Genomic DNA, 19,960 nt, shown 5'->3' with positions numbered 1-19,960 from the left:
GCCTATTTATTTTTTTCTGACAGCAGTTCTCTAATCATCTAGAACCACAATGTTCTATTAATCCTCACAAATGGTGTTACCCTGAGTGGGAAATCCACAAAGTATCGCAAGCAGATTTTTTCCTGTTGTGGGGTCATATGAATTATGTATCATGTGGTATGAAAGGTAATCTGAAATAGGGCAGAGGAGCATGTGATTCCTGTACTGTTGCTCAGATTGATTGGGGAAATGCCATTACTTGTCTTGTAAACAAGGAACAATAGAGGATACGAGAATCATAGACACTCCAGGAAGATGCAGAGCTTGAACAGAAGGAATGGTGAGAAGTACGAGGATATAGGATAGTGTTCTTGTGAGCGTTTGTTCTTCCTCCGAAAGAGGTCAGATGACCACTAGTAGATCCTGTGGTGTTCGCTTTTTACAAGGACATTTCCTTTTGTGAACATCCTTAAGAAAATAAGATAAAAGTTTATCTGGTAGTTAGAATACAGCGTTGGGAATGAAGATCTTCATTACTCGGCATTACACTGTCATGGGCTTCATGAGACCTTTGGCAAGTCCTCCAAATTCACTGAGTCTCAGCTCTCGCATCGTTAAAGTGAAATTAGTAATAACACGTCTTTGTAAACGCCTTCACTTCATTCAAACAAAAACTATTTGAATGCTTAGTCTGCTGTTGATAGCACTTCCTCTGCCCAGCAAATAACTTGGTTTTGTGCAGACATGTTGTGATACCGCTTCCTGCCTACGCACTGAAAGACGAGCATGAGGCATAGCTCCTTATTAATGAGAGGATAGAAGAGCCCAACGTCAGATTTTTTATCACCTTTCAGTCTGGCATTTATGTTTCAGTGAGAAAAACAGCAAAAATACTATAGGTGAACGAGAAGTATATTAGAATTGTTCCTTACTGTTGTTGGAAGATAGGCAAGAGATTCTGCAGGCACGTGCTCAAATGTAAAGTGCCCTGAAGTTTAAAAAGACTTTACAGAAAGACATAGTTGGAAAGGGCATTCAGAAAGTTCAAAAAAAGCCATGTTAGGTAGAAGAGTTCAACATCTATCACCTTGAATTAAATCAAAAGTGAAAGGAGAGGCAGTGGTGGGACACATTCAACTCTTCAAAAACACGTCTCAGAGGTGTGTTCCCAGGAACACAGCTAAATGCTTAGAGAGGCATTGGCAGATCTGGGGAGCTATCACTAACAAGACTTGGAAGAGCCTAAAAAAACCTCTCACAGTGGTGTGTGTTGAACTAATGGCATGATGTCAGATGAGATGAGCTGCTTTTCATGTGCTAAAGAGGGGTGCATTGATAGAGTAAGGAAAAATAACAGACAGAAAAGCCATGATGGGAAAGAGAAAGTGTTCCAGAAGAGGTATTATTTACTCACGTTGATTGCCTAATCTTTGTTTTCTAACATTTTAAGTCTTGACTCTTGGTTTCACTTTCTCTGGCAAGTTTTTGCTTCATGAATTCTGTCTTTTTGGAGTGCTAATAATTGCTTCGGAGTTAAGGAGAATGTGTGAATGAAAGCATACATTGTAATTCCACTAAACCATTTTGTTAGAGCTATTTCATGGTTTGTTAAAAACACAACAGCTGTTTACAGTTTTTGTGCATCTTCTGCACCATGCAGACATTTTTTTGATGACTGGCTTTTTGTGGTATGATAAGCACATAAGGACTGATGAACTTCTTATGTTGTGTTCTCAGAACCTGAGAAACAGCTTGAGTTTCTTTTTTCTAATACCTCTGGAATGGAAGCCTCTTTTTGGTTAGGAGACGAAAGTCAGATCAAGTTTCTGCTTTGGCAGTAAGAAGCCATGAGGAAAATGCCCAACTGTGTTTCACAGCAGAGGCCATTCGTTATGAAGTGGCATGTTTCATTGTTCCCACTGTTATTAGGTTGAGAAGCTGTGATGATGCAAGTGAAGACACTCCTCTTTAAATCAGTGTTCTGTCTCCCTCCCATGGAAGGGAAAAGCATAGCTTCATCATGTCTGCCACTGTAGGAATGGAACAAACAGTGATTTGTTAAAAATCGATAATTTTCTTGTTGTCTTAATAATCTAAATATTTGAAGGAAATATGTTTGAAGACTATTATGGTTTACATATACTGCAAGTTTTAAATAATGAATTTGGAAAATGCTGCTGAAAACTAAGGGTGGTTCTCATAACCAGGAGGCAAGTCTGGGAACCCAGCATGCTACAGGTCAAGAAAGGGCAGCTGGAAAGGTAACATCCATCAAGCCTATGCCAGCGGCTGGGTATTGGTGATCTGCTTCCGCTAGCAGTAGTTATTCTTCTGAAGGGAAAGCCTTCTAAACAAGGCTGTGAATTGGTTTTCATGCTCGCATTGACAGATTGGGAAAGCAGTTTGTTCTACCAAATTTAACAATGATATATCATTATCACAACTTTGGGGGAAATCTATAAAATCAATAAGTTTGTAGCCTGAACAGGATTTGTATCGCTTGCTTGCTGTGCTGGTGTCAAAGCGTGAGCATATGGATTGAGTCACAGCCTGAGATCAATGGAATTTGTGGACAGTAAGCTCAATAACAAGCCCTTCTGAAAAGAAATAGATGTAAAAAGCAAATTTACTAGAGTATAAAAAAAAAAAGCTAATATCTTTTCCGTGCCTGGCTGTAAAGTGCTGTTTGGCTGCCGTTGGCTGCTGGTACTTTGAAAGCTGTCTAGGGTATGTGCTTGCAATGCTGAGTGCTGCTGCTGCTCTCTAGTTCCATGCATTGCATGTACAGTTGGATGCTTCTGTTTGTAGGGCTTGTATTAGGAAACTAGCCAAGAATAGGAGGAGGGGGGAAAAATAGCCTTTTATATTGTAAACTGAATAAAGAATAAAAACAGTCAGTGTGTCTGCTGGGGAAAGACCATGGTGGCTTTATTTACTTTGTACTGGCAGGGCTTGCTAATGGAGAAAAATAAAAAGGCATAATTAAATAGTTTAATGAATTCGCAGCTCTTTTGTTTGAGTGGGGCTGGGAATGCATGTTCCAGAGGGCCTCACAAAGAGCTCGGCTGGTAGTGAGTTAAAAGTAGGAAATCAGTCCTTTGAAGGCATTTTTATACTTCATTATCCCAGCATGTAAAATGACTTGTACTAAACGATTGAGGATTTTTTTTTCTCTCTCTCTTTCTCTCTTCTTTCTCTAAACAAAGGAGAGCATCAGGGCGGCAGGAGCATAATTCCCCTCAGTGTCCTAGAGCCAATAGATCAGCTTGTCAGTGAATTGGTGGGCCTGTACTTATGTTTCAGTAAAATATAGGGCTCTGGGAAACTAGTGAACAACGAAACCACAAGCCAACCACCACAGAAACACACACTTTAAGAGATCCTGGGGGAACAGGGATGGTAAGACCTCCCTTTTCACCTCAATACTTTGCAGTAGGCATATATTCACTTTTAAAGGTTTTTTGTTTGTTTTTTTAATGTGCAATCAAAAGAATGTTACAGTTCCCCCCCTTTTTTCTTTGTTGCTAAGGTTTAGTAAAGCTGGATAGGCTAAGGTGTATTTCCTTCCTCACAGTATGCCAAGTATGTAGGATTTTAGTGAAAGTAACTGTTCATTGATATTCCTCCACTGCTGTGCACACTTCAGTGATCACAAAGGTGAGAGGACTTCTGCCCTGCAAAGAGGCAGTTGCACGTGTAGCAGGTACTGTGCCAGGCTTGGAATCGTCCGGCAGCACATCTGCAGCCCTGGTTTTGCAGCGTGGGCTCTCTAATACACATCAGTCAGTCTTTGACTGTGGCTTTTCAGGCGTTAGATCTCTGGTCTCCACAGTTCAGGCGGTGGAGCCCACCCATCACCTGCAGCATCCCCAGATGACTCAGTCCCAAGAGCCCCAAAGGGTAAATGCTCCATCTCACGCCACCCGCCAGCGGAGATTAGCTTTGAGTCATTGCTCCCTGTTGTTGCGCTGGCATTTGTCTTAATGGTGCGATCATACTGCACTGTAGGGAGACCACAAAGTCTCCAACCTTCCCAGGGCTTTACCTAATGAGTTAATTTTATTAAAAGAGAGGGTATGTTGCAGTGCTGAGTAAGAATATGGGTATTTCCAATTAAACAAGATGGCAGTGTAAAACTGATCTGAATTGAATTTGGGGATTGTTTAGATCCACATACTCTGCACTACACCAGCATTGTGTTTAGCAGTCTTTGATACTATTTGTTGTTAGATAATAGATTTACCTTTTTGGTCATTGTGGCCATTTTGTCGTACGGATGTTACGAGGTGGTCATTCCTTGCGGTAGAATGGAGGATCCACAAGAACAATCTTTACTAACAAATGAAGATGCATTTCACCACCGTGTCCTCCTTGGGCAAACCCCCTGGCTTTGATTTCACCTGGCTGCTGGAACTGGTCAAATTCTGCATGCGTGTGAGAGCCAGCTGCAAACAGCAGGGAGTTTCCCTCCAGGACCTCATCTGGCCCCTGTGCTGGTATTTACAAAGCATTCCCTGGTTTTAACAGCTTGAGTTTGCTTATAAACAACACTAACTGTTTGTTTCTTGTTAAAATTTACCTCATAAACAAATTTTACTGTGTGAGTTCAAGCCAATAATTGTTTAATCCTGACTTGCTCATACCCATAGTACAGTGACTGTAAAGCTGCGGTTGACACTTTATGGAATTTTTCTGCTGCTCTCCGCCATGAGCGCGATGCTGTGAGCTCTGGTCGCAGGGACATCCGCGAGTCCCATGCCTGGAGGGCCAGGCTGGCCTCTTGGCTGGGGATCTGCCAGCAGTTACCAGCGGTGGCACTGCCCTAGCTGCATTTCTTTGCTCTCATGGGGAAGAATTAAAACAGGGAAAGCCTCAGAAGAAATGAAGTCCAAAATAAAATCTTCCTCCTATTTCTGAAGTTTAACTTACTTTATGATGCAAGGGTAAAGCTATAGTTATTTACAACCAATGGCAGTCTGTATGGCCCCTCTTGCTGAGTAGCAGGGAAATGCTGGGGAAGTGACTGCTTCTATTGATTAGCAAGACACGAGAGAGAGACCCTCAGCACTGCCACTTAAAGTGGGCAGGAAACCCAAATTGACCAGTAATAAAGTGTTTGAGGTTGTACGAGGTGGCTCCTGGGGACGCTGCCTTCTCAGAGTGGGGATGGTAGGGGTGGAAAGCTGTCAATTATCCTTGTTTGATGCAGACTAAGTAAATGTGCTGTTAAAGTGGCCTATTAAATGTGAGAGAAAATGTGCTGGCGCTGGGTTCCGTGCAAAACAATTTTTGCAAATTCGGAAGGGTGGATGGTCTTGGACTCCCAAAGAAAGGGGCACTACCACCAGCTAGGAATCTGAGCTTTTGTTTGTTTCCCCTCTTCTCTCTTTTTTTTGGTATGGCCTCTGGTTACAGACAGGAGAAAAGTGAAAATTGTTAGTCCCACAAGTACTAATAGTGTAAGACACTAAATTCTTGTTGCAATATATACTGCTGTGCAGAATGAATACATAAGAGGGACATAGAAAGCTAAGATATAACTACTTGGGACATCACAGGTAAGAGGCTAGCAGGCTTCTTAGATCAGTGCATAATTAAAAGCTAAGAATAATCAGTGACAATGAATATCTCAGATGTTTAGCGCTGGAATTACAGGGAATTATTCAGAGCTGAATCTGGATAATTACATAAATGGAATCTTTTTATAAAGTGCAACATATCCCAGAGCAGAGGGTGCATGCAAGGTATAAGAAACCACCTTGCAGATTGCTAAGGAGGTGAGTATTGAAGTATAGCAGGAGCATGTAGTGATAAAATCAGAGAGGCCAAATCATAAGCTGGGAAGCAGCTAGTGCTTCATAAAAATAGCAAAAATAATGGTACTAAGAACAATAGCAGGAGTAGGAAAATAAATAAAAGTATAGGATCTTCATTCAGTGGAGAGCAAATTATAGTTTTCAGATAGCCAAATGCTTTTGAAGGAACAAGGAACGTGAAATACTGGAAGACAATGTAGTGTCTTTAGCTTAAGTAGGAGTTTAGATGAGTTATAGACCAGTCAGCTAAATTCCAGTTTCTGCAAAAATTATGGAACAAATAATCAAGCTATTTGCAAGCAATTGGAAGATGACAAGGAAATGAATAAAGAACAAAATGTACAGATTTATTGGAAAAAATATTGTATACCCAACACAACAGCTTCTGTGACAGAGTAGCAGCTATGGACAGGGAAGAAGCAGCAGGTGTTATCTTGAATTTAGGGAAGTTTTTGACACTATCTCACATGACTTGCTTATTTATAAGCAAGCTAAGGAAATGTGGTTTATATGAGTGTAGATGTACAACTGGCAGAAGAATTGTATTTAGGGCGTACTTACCAGTGTCAAAATGGAAGGAGGTATAAAATGAGGTTTGGCAAGGGCTTGCCCTGACCCTGGGTCTTTGCAGTGTTTGCTCTAATGAGCTGAATTGTAAAGTAGAAAATATACTTTCTGAATTTCAGGCAATAGAAAACTGAGATGTTGAGTACATTCCATGCTAGGAGTACAATTCAAAGTAATCTGATAAGAGGGGGAGATCACCATTTCATTCAGAAAAACGGAGTGAAATTCTGTAGGGAGAACATGTGCACAAAAAGTGTAATGAGTTAACTAATAGTAGTTTCTTGGCGAACTGCCCTGCTGCTAGCTTCAAACCTCCAGTCATTCTTCTGCTTTGAGAACTGAAGTTATTGTAATGTGCAGACAAATACAAATAAATATTAAAAACAGATTTCTTAAAAGAAAAATTGCTCAAAGCATAGATAAGGAATCATTTGCATGAAACAAGTTTTCCTCTGTAAAGAATTTGTCTAGATACTCTGCAGTGTTTTATTAACATTGTCTATGTGGTACAGACATGCTAATGACAAAAGCAAAATAAAATAGAGATTCAGAAGTCATTACTAAACTGTGTTGAGGTACCCCAGCCTGGACTTTGTGTACACACTTATGGCTGACTGTCAAGCAGAAACAGCAAAAAGTTGTTGTTTTTTTCAGAAAAAAGTGTTTTCCTGCTTATCGAAATAGCTTTTTGAAAATATAATTTCTAAAGTAAACGTAATATATGTAATGTAAAGGTAATACATAAAATCTTTTTTTCATTTCTAACTTGGTTAACCTGAGTAAGAGCTTTGCTCATGGTTTTGACAATGTGATTGACTTATAACAAAAACACTCTCAACAGCTTTAATGCCTGTTCAATTAACCCTCCTTATTCTCCTTTCTGAAAGGCACTAGCACTGCAAAAGTAAAAAAAAAAAAAAAAGTTTGTCAGAGGTCTCCAGTTGTTGCTTCTGCATATTTTCATTATTTTTTGACCTTCATCTATTCTTCACTTTTTTTTCTTGTTGTATTCAGACGTCAGTCAGGAAGATCCAATACAGTTCAAACCAAATTCCTCAAAAATCTTCCTGCTGAACACTGGGTCCAACAAGAATCCCCGGTGTTCTTACTTTCAGGTGTAGCCGTTGTAGGTACTGAACGAATGGCATTTGAGGAAGAGAGTAGAACGATAACACAGATGACAAATGTTTTAGTGGTTGTCTTCTAAAGCATCTGGGATGAACCTGTGTGAGACAGAATGATGGCTCCTCACTGCTGGCATCCTTTCTTGGTGTGCTTCATATTTTACATGTGCCTCACATGTAATAAATTTCTTTGATAGATATTTCCCATTGTGCACACAAGATAGCAAAGATACTCAGACATATTCTACAACTGAATTTTCACTTCTGACTAATCCCCAAAGAGATGAAATTCACATTCTCTCAATGTCTAAGCCACCATCACTGCTGTGGTGGAGAGATTTTTTTGGGGAAACGGAAATGTAAAATTTTTATTTGCATTGCTCCACTCTGTCCGTTTTGGTGCTATACATTCCCCATCACAACCATTCAGATTTGCTAATAACAGGACTCCTTCAAAATTGTTTAAGCTTTGTGTTTTATTGGATCCTCAAGCTAGAAAATGATCTGTTGGCAATCTTTTTCAGTTTACCTGTGCCCATCTACTCTGGTTTTGTTTGTTCATTTGAAAGTATGGTCTAACATCTACCATGAACCCCCTGAGATCCTTAAATCTTTTTGTTGCATGAAGCAATTCAGTTAGACACAGGCAGTCAATGACACTTTCTTACTTATTATTAATTTGTTACAGGCAAAATTCCGTCTCTCTTTTTTATTATGTTTGTGGTACTATGGACTTTCTCGTTTTTTCCTCTTCACTGCACCCCAAAAGCTCACTTCAGCAATATGAAGTGAACCATGCTTCTAGTGTTATTAAGTAATATTCCTTACTACAAAAAAGAGCAGGGCTCCTTTTAATGACTGCTTTAATGCTACCAGTTCAAGTCACTATCTAGGGAGCCCCTTTTCTTTTGTTCATAATGAGGAACACCTCATTTGCACTGTCCCTAGATTTATGGAAGGACAGGAAAAAAACTTCAATTTATTACATCTTAAATGAACTGCTCCCAAAGCAAAAACAAAAAGGGTAGTAAACTGGTGCCTCTGCACTATATAGTTTGATTTTTATTGAGCTGTATAGTAATGTTCTGCCTCACCTAAGAAGGGTGAGCATGGGCTATAATTACTTCTTGTGAACCCCATTTCCTGATAACCTCACTGGCCTCTACCTCTTCAGGATGTTGAATCTGTCAGTTACGGTATTTTATTTGTTCTTACTGATGGTGCTGTACATAGTTAGAACCAAGGAAGCTCATTTGATAGTTCATTTACTTCTAAAAAAAAAAGGGGGGGGGGGATGGTCCCTGAATTTGAAACCAAAAAGATATTCCAGTTCTGTGGATTTCATTCTGATGTAGAATTTCTGCTGATTCTCTCTCCTTTTGCACATCCTAACCTTCTTTTCTCCATCTGTATAATCAGTTCACTTCTTTGGCAGATATTCTTGCATATCCTAGGAGTCAGATGAAGAGAAAACAGGTTTTAATTGATGAAATGCAAGTTTTAGAAAAAGAGTTTTAAGGTCAAAGTCTTTCTTTCTAAGTGAATAGAGACAAGCAATAATAGCTGTGTTCTTGGTATGAGATTAAATTCACTGTCTCTTGTGCGAGATGAATTGACATAACGGTGTTACCCCTTGCTTTCTGACTTAGGAAAAAATGTACTAATTCCTTATAGTTTTTATATTTATTTTTTTCTTTACAGGAATGCTTGAATAAGCATGCCAGTGTCTTCGATGTGACAAATTTAAAATCAAATTTGAGGTGTGAGAATAAGTATTTTTTAAAAAACTTTAGCTTTGTACTTCTTTGCATTCAGAAATGTGGAGCTACCTAAAACATATTTTTCAGATAGATAGCAGCAACCTAAAATTTTTTGTCTAACCTATGGCAAAAAGCAGAAATCAATAATAAATGATCCGGTGTCGTCTTGGTTTTGCTCTGTGTGAGTGTTTTCTCTGTAGTTCAAAGGTTATAGAATTTATAGCAGACAAATTCTAGCTACAAATGATACTTGTAGCATTTTGCAGAAAATCTTAAAACCTTTTTATTTATTTCCTTTTCTACAAGAGTCAGATAAGAGGCTTTTACATACCAAGTCAAGGTTTTTTTAGACTTAAACTTCAGAATATTTTCAATATCTGCAACATTATCTTTTGAATAATAATTACCTCTTATATTAAATTATAAGACAGCAGGATTCAGGATTAGATCTCTGCATATTATTCTAGTGAAGGAAATTATGACAGGGGTCATTTTTTAGAATTATGTAGGAGGGTAAAAGGTCCCAGGCAGCATTAGAAGGGAAGGCGTTTATAATTAAATTGTAATTTAGGCCTATGATTTATAGTTTTCTCAATGAAAAATTTGGTGCTGTAGAGAGATCCTAGGAGGAACTTTAGTGAGATACAACTTAATGAAATAATAAAAAGAAAAATTATTCTGGAATAGACTGTATTATAGAGGTACCCGTTAGCACACTACAGTGTAGCTAATGTTCTGTCAGTATTTCCATTATAAACTCTGTTTTCCAGGGGGTTTATATCTAGGCAGTAAAATTTGGTTTTAATCTGAAACATGGCATGTAAGGTTTCAGATCAAGAGAATTTTCACTATATATATATATATTTAAATCATTTAGCTCATTAAAACTTATGGAAGTATTCTGAAGCATACAAACTGTCAGTTCAAGACAAAGGCTGCTGCTGCTTTTTGTTGTTGTTATTCACAAGTTGCAAGAAAACCGCAAGCCTTGTTCTCCTTCCTAATTTGTGTAGTCATTAAAGTACATAGGGTAGAAATATGGTCTGAAATAGCACTCACCTGTAGAGAAAATTCATTTCTATCTAATGTGCAGAGTTTTTGAGTTTCTGTAGAGCAGATGGACATTGGAATTAAACCTGTAGCATTCTAATAGTTATTTCTATTAATTAATAAGCTAAATTCCTCCCAATATGATGAACTATTCTACAGGCAGGAAGACATTAATACAGAAAGGTTAAATGATTTGCCAAAGGCAATTGAGGTAGTCAGTGACTGTTCTGACAACAGAAGCCATCTATGACCTGATATCCTCTGACAGTAAAACTGTGTTGGTGAACCAGAATACAGGTGGCTCATAGGTGTTTTAAAGCTACATTTCAGGCTAGGACTTATGAATTTTCATAAAAGATACCTTTATGAAAGTGATGTAGGTTCAGTATCTGCCTTTTGAACGTGATCTGCTTGTGAAAATTTAGCAACTGCTCATGTAAATTGTTTATTCACTGTCCTGAGTTATAAAATAAACAGAAAAAATCTGCAATTGCTTGGAATTTGTGTACAGCCACAGAAAGAAAATGTGCAAGTTTAGTGTGCAGGCTTAAAGGCCATCTCCTGGATTTTACCACACTCATTTTAAGGCAACATGTCGAACCTTATGATATTTAATTTTTTTGTAGTACCATTGAAAGCAAATAAGAACCTGATTCAAAATGTATGTAAGCACCCTCTGAAATAAATGAAACTAGTAAAATTGTTTCTAAACAATTTCTCATATCACAGAAAGATGTGAAGGAGTATGCAACTTAAAAATACACTGTAACTTGTAAACCTGACATCTCTGTATAAGAAAAGTAGAGAAAGGAATACAGGTAACCTTCTTACTTTGGAATGGCAAATGACTATTAATAAATAAAGAAGACAAATAATATATTTGCGTTGCTTCCATGTTATCCAGATTAAAGCATTCAGCTTTAATCATGTTCAACTAACATGGCTTAAGTTTCGTATACAGCAGATGCTTATTTGTAAACTGAAGTTATACATCAGGGGTTTTTGTACTCAAATTGCATCCAAAGAAATGTGATGGCACTAAGAGCAGAGTATTTATGTAGGGAGGAGAAGGAAAGAAAAATATTTTGATGTTGTTTGACAAACACTGCTTGTAAATTTAAGTGTGAAGAATAGAGGGATACTGAATGAAGAGAATTCTTGTCTTCCCTCTCACAGTGTTGCTGAGTATTCAGAAACTCACTGCATGGATCAGAATACATGGTGATGGAAAAGGTGCATTCCTTTGGTAGAAACAAAAATGCTGAGGAGGCTGAATAGAAAGCAGTGCTAGAGATAGGAAGGAACTACTTCTACAAAGATTGTTACTATTTGTATTTTAAACATTAACTTTTAAATTGTCCAAATAACTATTTATTTAATATAGTGTACAGATTCTTCCCTCAATACCCAATTTATTGAGAAAACAAGCTTTTAAAAGACTGTCTATTCACATAATGAGTATGTAGGCATGTTAACAAATAACTAATGTCTTAGGAAAAATCTTTTCTTAATAGCAGAAATCATTCTCTGGCTTGTGAGTATATAGGAAACACTTTAGAATTTATCTAAATAAAGATGCTAAATGATAGACTCTAGCATCTCCAAAGGAACTCTTTGAAATTTATTGTCAAATTTTTTAAAATTCCAGGATAGCTTTTTTCTTTTCCTTTTTCTAAGCTAAAATGAATAAGAAAAGCTAAAGACTGATGTACAATAAATAAATAAAATCACCTTAAAGAAGAAAACAAGGAATATTTACAGAATTTGTTTTCCCTGTAATTTTCTGAACCTTGCATGTGGTAACTGTTGATTATGGAAACATCTGTTTGAAATCTCTGCTTTCTTCTCTGTAGCTCCTTTCCCTCTGCTTGATCCAGCAGAGAAATCACAAGTGTCTGCGTTTGACTTATCCTTTTGTTTGGCAAGGCACTCTGATCGTATACCTCATTTAGCATTGTAATGTCGTTCTTCGATGAAGAAAAGCAGCAGCCTTTGTTTAAAAAGAAAGTCTCTTTGATAATTAGAATTAGCGAGGGATGTATCAAAACCCCATGAAAATGTGTTACAAAGTGCAAATGCATCTTTTATTTAGACAGTGTGCTGTTTCCCATGCAGCAGAGTCCCCAGCGCAGCTGTGGCCGGCAGCACAGTGAGCTTGTCCAGGTGGCCAGGCGCAGCGAGGCTGTGGCAGGCTGGGGACGCTGATGCTGGGCAGGGCCTTTGGCAGAGCTTGGCTGCCACGGTGCCCTGCCCTGAGCACCTCAGCAGGGATCGAGCGCAGATGTTCAGTGTCACTGTTTGTTGTATTTTGTCTCCCTTACTTTACACCACCAGGTGAGGCCACTTGGGCCTTCTGGCACCCCCCATGACAGGACTCGAAGCAGAGAAGTGGTAGTGCTCTGCTGTGTCTCCTCAGTGCAGGGGCTGCCAGGCCCCGCAGCGCAGCCCCATCATGGGTTGCAGGTGGGGTGCTGAGACCTCAGCATCACTGTGGCTCTTGGCTGAGTCCCTCGGCTCCTCAGGTCAGGGAGCCCAGCCTGGTGCTGCTCTGAGCGTGGACTCTGAGTAAAGAAGGCAAAGACCTCTTTAAAATCTTTAAAAGCTAGGCTTGGAGCTGGCTGAGTCCCTTGTGTTGCCCATCTCAGCGCTGCTGCGCAGGTGGCGCTTCCTGTGCTCAGCCTGGGTGTGTGGTGGTCTCCTTGCAGCAGTGGTGGAAAATCACAGCTGCAGCGGGAGCTGGTAAAAATGATTCCAGGAATGGCATAAATGTTATGAAATGCTGTGCTTAAAAAAATCAAGTCTAAGGTGGTTTAGAGTGGATACCCAAAATTAATAGGCATATTTGACCTTAATCTGTCTTCCTGGGCAAGTTTAATTATGGCAATTTCTTAACTTCAGTTCGAGCTCTTGTTTCATAGAATCATAGAATGGTTTGGGTTGGAAGGGACCTTAAAAATCATCTAATTCCAACCCCTCTGACATGGGCAGGGACCCCCCCACTAGGTCAGGTTGCCCAAAGCCTTATCCAGCCTGGCCTTATACACTTCGAGGGATGGGGCATCCACAGCTTCTCTGGGCAGCCTATTCCAGTGCCTCATCACCTTCTGAGTAAAGAATTTCTTCCTTATTTCTAATCTAAACCTAGCCTCCTTGAGTTTAAAGCCATTACCCCTTGTCCTATCACTGCACCCCCTGACAAAAAGTCCCTTTCCAGTTTTCCTGTAGCCCCCTTTAGGTACTGGAAAGCTGCTGTAAGGTCTGCCCGGAGCCTTCTCTTCTCCAGGCTGAACAACACCAACTCCCTCAGCCTGTCTTCAAAGGAGAGGTGCTCCAGACCCTTGATTATCTTTGTGGCCCTCCTCTGGACTCATTCTAATACATTCATGTCCTTGTTGTGCTTTTTGTACTTAGTATCACCATGTTTCTCTAAAAAAATAATTTCCACCTACAATAATTTACTGGAATAGAATGCCCCAAGACTTTGGACATGTTGAAAATTAATTTTTTCTAAATTACTGCTTCTAAGAAGAGTTCAGATGGGGATGGTGAGGAAAATAATGTGGGTTTAAGAGCCACATTTAAAAGGGAATCTCTTTTGGAATTATATTGTTCCTTTGTGGTCATAGCCTATCCTGATAGGCTGTGGCAGGGATCATTTCATGTAAAACACTGGGTGTGATTTGATGGTTAAAACCCGGTGATGCATATGTTGATTTGCACCAACTTGAGTCCTGGCACCACTTCTAGCCTTTATTTCTCTTATATAACTTAAACGGAGACGTAACAGTTATGATATCTGTGTAATTTCAAATACGTACTTGACAATACAAAATGTGCTAAAACAGTCTTGTATTATTTGTAGCATTAACTTAGGAAAAAAAAAGCCTTTTTAATTACTTTCCTTAGTCATTTGTTTGCTATATCTATGTAACCTATTGCTGTTGGTGGCTAGCTTGATGACAATAACTTTGTTTCGTGCCTCAGTCATGCCAGCAGCACTGTGAGGGGGTTTTACTCTGCCCCTGAAGAGTTCCAGGTACTGTAACCTGCAAAATTGGACAGAGTTGATGACTGATGGGAAGAAAGTCTTTAAGTCAACTGCTTCTGTTTTTTTTCTTAGTTGATGATAGGAAGAAATGCTTGATGTACTGTTGCTGTCCTCCTTTAAAAACAAAAGTCGTATGCCAGAGGAATTTACTTTAGGAAGTCTGCTTGTTGTGTAAAAATGCATTTCTGATTTGCTGGTTATTTGTAAAAAGCTGTTGTCTCTCTTATATGATATATATGATTTTACTATGTTTTACTCTTTCTCCATTTACAAGAAAAAAGCTGAAAATAAGAAATTGCAGACACAAGCAGCAATTTTACATCTCTCATCTTTCACAAATTTAGCATCTTTTACTCACATGAAATCATTTCAAGTTTACTATTAAAAAGTGAAAGAAACCATTGGTGCCTTAGACTGAAGAAAGTAGATATGAGACATGCTGATGGTGTAGAAAAACTCCTTGGTTATATAAAAAAAAAATTAAACTTTTATTCATTCTTTCTGGACAGCTAGTTTTGTGAGCAGGATTCTAACAGAGCAGGAGAACTCATTGCTTGAGTGCACTTTAGTTCCACATCTTATCCAACTCTAGGAACTTGAACTTGTCATTATCAGACACAGAAGGTCAATGCATTAGCCATGGTACTGGCTCTTTCATGTGGCCTTTCTGAAGAGGAAAAAACAGCTTTTAATCTTTGCTTTTATAAAATACTGTATGTACTGGGATACATCCTAACTTGTCATTTTCTCGTCTGTTTTAGTGCTGGGGGATATCTGGAGATGCTTTATGATGCCACACAGATACACACGTCTGCAAAAGGCCTAATCTGAAGTGAATCTTCTATAAATAATAAACAACAAATAGGTTCCTTTTAGTTATATTAGGCCCAAAATAGGTCATGTACATTTGTTTTAAATGCAAACGTAACAATAAAGTAAATTCCCTAGGTGGAGAATTTGATGTGTTTGTGCAGATTTTCTGGACACAGTACAAAAAAGCCAACGCCTATATTTTACCATTTAAAATATTTATATATTGTCTCCTAAGGTCCTCTGTTTGAAATACTGTTTATAATAAACACCCAGCTAAAGGACTAATAGTTATAGTGTAAACACTTGCTATTTGTTACTTAATCCCAAAGTACTCTTTATCAACTTTCTTTTGTATGGAAACTTAGTGGTTTGTGTTATTACCAGAAAAGTTGTCATTTTTGTCAGTTCCCTGCTTCCAAATGATCTTATTTTTCCATATCTGTTAATTTAAGGTGTCCTCTTCTTCAAGTCAAAGCAAACTGTTACTGAATTATCTGACTGGTAAGACGTGCGAAATGCATCTATATTTCAGATTAACTTTCTGATAGCTTAGGTCTGGGAACTAGCTATGATCTGTTCAATGTGAAAATATATTAATAGTAAAATGAGAGCCTACATGAGAGTAAACTGGTATATCGAGTAAGTCAGTACTTAAAGTACTAAAATAAAAGAAAAAATGACTAAAAAGAGGAGTAACAGGAAGAAAATCTAGATGTGTGAATTTTCTGTAAAATTGCAGTCATATACCTCAGGGGAGCAGTTTTTTTATTTTGAGGTCCACAGCGTCTTGCAGTTCCACGGGCGGCTTCTCAGGAAAGGTGATTAAGGAAAGCAAGCTTTGTGTCAGTAGGCTTTCACTCTGTAGGCTGTGCACCTCCACTGGAAATATTAATGCAGCTTTCAAATAATAAAAGAAGTCTGAGAAGACTACCTGGGCAATCCTTTTAACACTCCCCCTGAATATAAGAACTAATCTGTTAAATTGTGTAGGTAACTACAATATAAAGGAAGGCATATCTGAGAAATACACAATAAATTGTGGTTGTTTGGAATTAAAATGGCTATGACACCTATTGTAATTTTCATACTATTTCTGCCTAATATAATGGTGTTTGGGTTTTAATTGGAGTCTTTAAATGCTAGTATAATACAAATAATACATATAGGATATCTCACAGCAATATTAGACAAAGGTAAAATGCTAAAAATTGTAGTGCTGTGTGTTTCCAGCTTATGTTCTTCTGTGGAGCTAGCTAGAATCTTAAGTTGTGTGTCACCCATTGTAATATACATAATTTCTGCATCCCTATTCATGTTCATCCCTGAGATGCGTTGTAAAAGTGTAAATCCATCACTAGATAATTTTCAGTTCCATTATTTACAAAAATGAATAGTTAAGCAAGTCATTGTTAGTGGGATGCTATTGTTGTTTCACAGAGATAGGGACTGCCAAGGTCTTGAATGATGTACACTTGAATGTTCTTTCAAGACACTTGTACCTGTTTCATTTGGGAGGAGTTTCACTCATGTAAAATCAAACAGAAACAATTTTAGTAGCCTCTGAAAAGAGAAGGGAAAATGGATATTAATGAACTGTTTAATATTCCGCTATGGAAAAGATGCAGTGATTTTGCTGTTGACACTTTTGCATGGAATTAAAGAGATCTGGTGGTTGTTTTACCTGTCTGTCTTTGTTCGTCAAAGACTTTTCATTGTCATCAGATTTGGTTTTGTAACCTAAGAGATATTTTACAGACATGCAGACAAGTAAAAATCGCTTCTTTTTCATAAAATTCATTGGTATTCAGAACATGGGCCTTTGAGTTAGAAATTTTGGCTAAAGCTTTAATGAGATTTTTATTTAATGAACTTATGTCAGAAATGTGTAGGCTTCATGATTCAGAATTGTGAATCTTTTTTTCCCCAAGAATATTTCTGGCTCGTTTATTACTCAATATTTTATTGATTTGTGAGTTGAGAAGTTCACAATGAAGGTGGAACAGTTTAGAGCTATAGATCTTTACTGCATGGTCTGCATTGACATGCTTGCTTGCTACATTCAGGTAAGCATTTGCAATTCAAGCTTATGCAGACAGCACTGTGGCAGAAGTTACGTAGGTAGCTGCAGAATCCTGTAATAGATGTGCTGTTATATCCAGTGTCTGCTGGTTCTGTGGTTCTGTAATTCTTATGCATTAAGACCAAATCTTGTCCGTATGTTAATGCCTGCAGTGAAGCAGTGGTGGAGGGAGAAGTGCAAGGCACGGAACCTGGAAGACTGGGGTTGCAGACTTCTTTGTGAACTGTCAATATTGTTGTGGTTTTTGGATGAACTTGTTTTGTGATGCAAAATGGCATTGACAGTAGAGTCTTTAATGTGGGAGAACTTGTGGAATGGAGCCTCTACCAGAGAGATCTATAGAGATGGTCGTCTCCTTTTTTGCGACTGTGCCTTTTTTATTAGGCAGTGCTCATCAGTACATGTAAGTTCCCTTTAAGTTTTCAGCTAACAATACTGTAATGGCAGTAGCTTGTATCTAAGGCTGTTTTTTCAAGAAGCTATATCGTGAACGTAGACAAGCAGATTTACGTACTTGCTGCATAAATGTAACTAGATAGCCAATTGTATTTATTTCATATTTAGTAAAATATTTCATCGTGTACCTGGTTGTTTCATTGCAGATGGACAAGTAATCTGGGAAGCTTTTCACAAGCTGTCATTGAATAGTCTTAGGTTTTATAGCTGTTCCTGTGCTATGTTATTCACAGAAGTTCTCATAACTCAGAACTGTTTGGTTCGTGTCTTACCACATTTTGATAACTTAAATATGCTCTGTAACATTAAAAATAATAGAAATATTAAAATTATTGTTGTATATTGTCCTTTAATTTATGTAAAATGGATTTTTTTTTCAGGGACACAACACTTAAATGTTTTGTTAGTCACTGAAAAGAAGGGGGTATATCTGTATACAATCTTAGCAGTTACTGAAACTTTTTGAAAGCATATTTCAGTATCAACAAGACTTTTTTTTTCTGTAGACCTTAGTGGTGGATGAACCTGGGGCAATGTTATGTAACTTTGCATTTAACTATTAACTTGAGCGTTAATAGTATGGAGTGTTGGTTAACAGTTGTACTTGTTGTATCTAATAAATTATTTTTGAAGATACTTTACACATTGTTGCAGTGATATGGCTATAAATGTGGTGAAAAATTCTTTACCAATAATCATTCTAATAGATGTCAAAAAAAAAAAAACGTTCACACTCCTGAAAGTATTTTTCCCTTCAGGTATCAGAGGCCACCCCTGCAGGCCCCCCCCCCCCCCCCCCCCCCCATAAATCTTGCCACACAAACTCCCTACAAGAGGCCACCCCTTGACTTCCATCTTCGTGTTTTTTTTTCCTGTCTGCTTTTCTCTCAACCACTTTGGGGATTAGATTTTTGCTTATACTGCAATAGCCTATTTAGACTTCCCCGATCATTCATCTTGCTGGGTTTTGGTTTGTTTGCACTTGGACTCCTTTTCTCTTTAATGCCGTGCTTCCTTTGGCTGTGCGGAATGCGTAGCACTGTTAGTGGTTCAGACACCTGCCAGTGCCTGCGAGGTGGAGAAGCCCTGACTGTGCCAGGTTAGGGATGGCTTGAGACTCGCGCATGTAGATCCCTGCTCTGTTTTTGTGTTGGTATCTGCCTGATGGAATTGCCTCTCATTATAAGTGACCTCTTTCTCTTGCTATACTTTTCTCTCCTTCAGTTCAGGAAACATCAGTGAAGAATAACAATGTTTGTTACAGCTGAGGTCAGAGGAGTAGTAGGGAAATACTAGGCATCCAGCCCGGAGCAGAGAGCTCTTTGCTCTGGAGCAGAGATCTGTTATGTCGGTTCTTAGCGTTAGAAATAATTCTGGATGTGAATTGAGATTAAAATATAGCTCAGTGTTTAGAGATGACAAGACACGTTTGGTCTGCTTAAAATTGCATGGCTGACTCGAGGACCTGTTTTAGTCCATCTTGTCTTGCAAACCTTGCAGTCTCTTCTCTGCTCTTCTAGAAAGAAATACAATGCATCTGCTACTGCTTGAAGCTTCTTTTCCTCCCCAAAATCTTTTCCAGAAAGAAGAAATTTTCTGGCTGGAAGTTTCAGTTCTTAATAGTATCTGAATATTTTAAGAGTACATTTTAGAGGCCAGAAATATGATGAATCTGTGAAAGCTCGTCTGTGTACCCCTCAAGTTTTCCTCTAGTATGTCTATTTGACATGGGTTATTTTAACATGTGACAGATGTTTGAAAGTTAAAACATTTTTTGGGTGATCTGTTATGCCCTGATTGGCAGATTTAAAAACAAAATTAAAATATGGTTTTGACACGCAAAAGGAGGAGATTGATATAATCTATATTTAGTTCCTTTTTCATATGTTTGATAATGATTGGCTCTGCGGCCTTATCTTTCTGAAAATGTTAACTGGTGCTTTCTTCAAAGATATTCTTCCATCTGCAGCTTATGTTACAACTTGGTACCATCCTTTTCAATACCTGTATTTATGTATTAGGGCGCAGAAGGAAGAGGTCTGCTTGCTTGGTAGCTTGCCATTGTTTTCCACGCACAGAAATGCGGACTGGAGTAGGTCAGGCCCCTGGACAAGTGACTGCGTGAGCTCTGGGGTGCAGAAGAGCAGGTGCGGGCCATGGGCTGTTCTTTGAACGCTGCCCATGAGCTGGGGCCAGGCGGCACCGCGGGTGCTGTCCCAGCGCTCTGACGCTGGATGTGTTCCAGTGCCAGTACCGGCACAGCGCCA

At 38.6% G+C, this 19,960-nt stretch overlaps 1 long non-coding RNA gene across 1 annotated transcript in view; it reads left to right on the top strand.

Annotated features, from left to right (window-relative positions):
• LOC118257814 (uncharacterized) overlaps window positions 1-19,960 on the top strand; it is a 313,651-nt gene that overhangs the window by 130,108 nt on the left and 163,583 nt on the right. The gene's annotated exons all lie outside the window — the stretch shown is intronic.

The sequence above is a fragment of the Cygnus atratus genome, chromosome 12, assembly GCF_013377495.2.
Source record: "Cygnus atratus isolate AKBS03 ecotype Queensland, Australia chromosome 12, CAtr_DNAZoo_HiC_assembly, whole genome shotgun sequence".
NCBI lineage: Eukaryota > Metazoa > Chordata > Aves > Anseriformes > Anatidae > Cygnus > Cygnus atratus.
The sequence above is the reverse complement of the archived record's forward strand: the minus strand, read 5'-3'. Positions and strand labels throughout refer to the sequence as shown.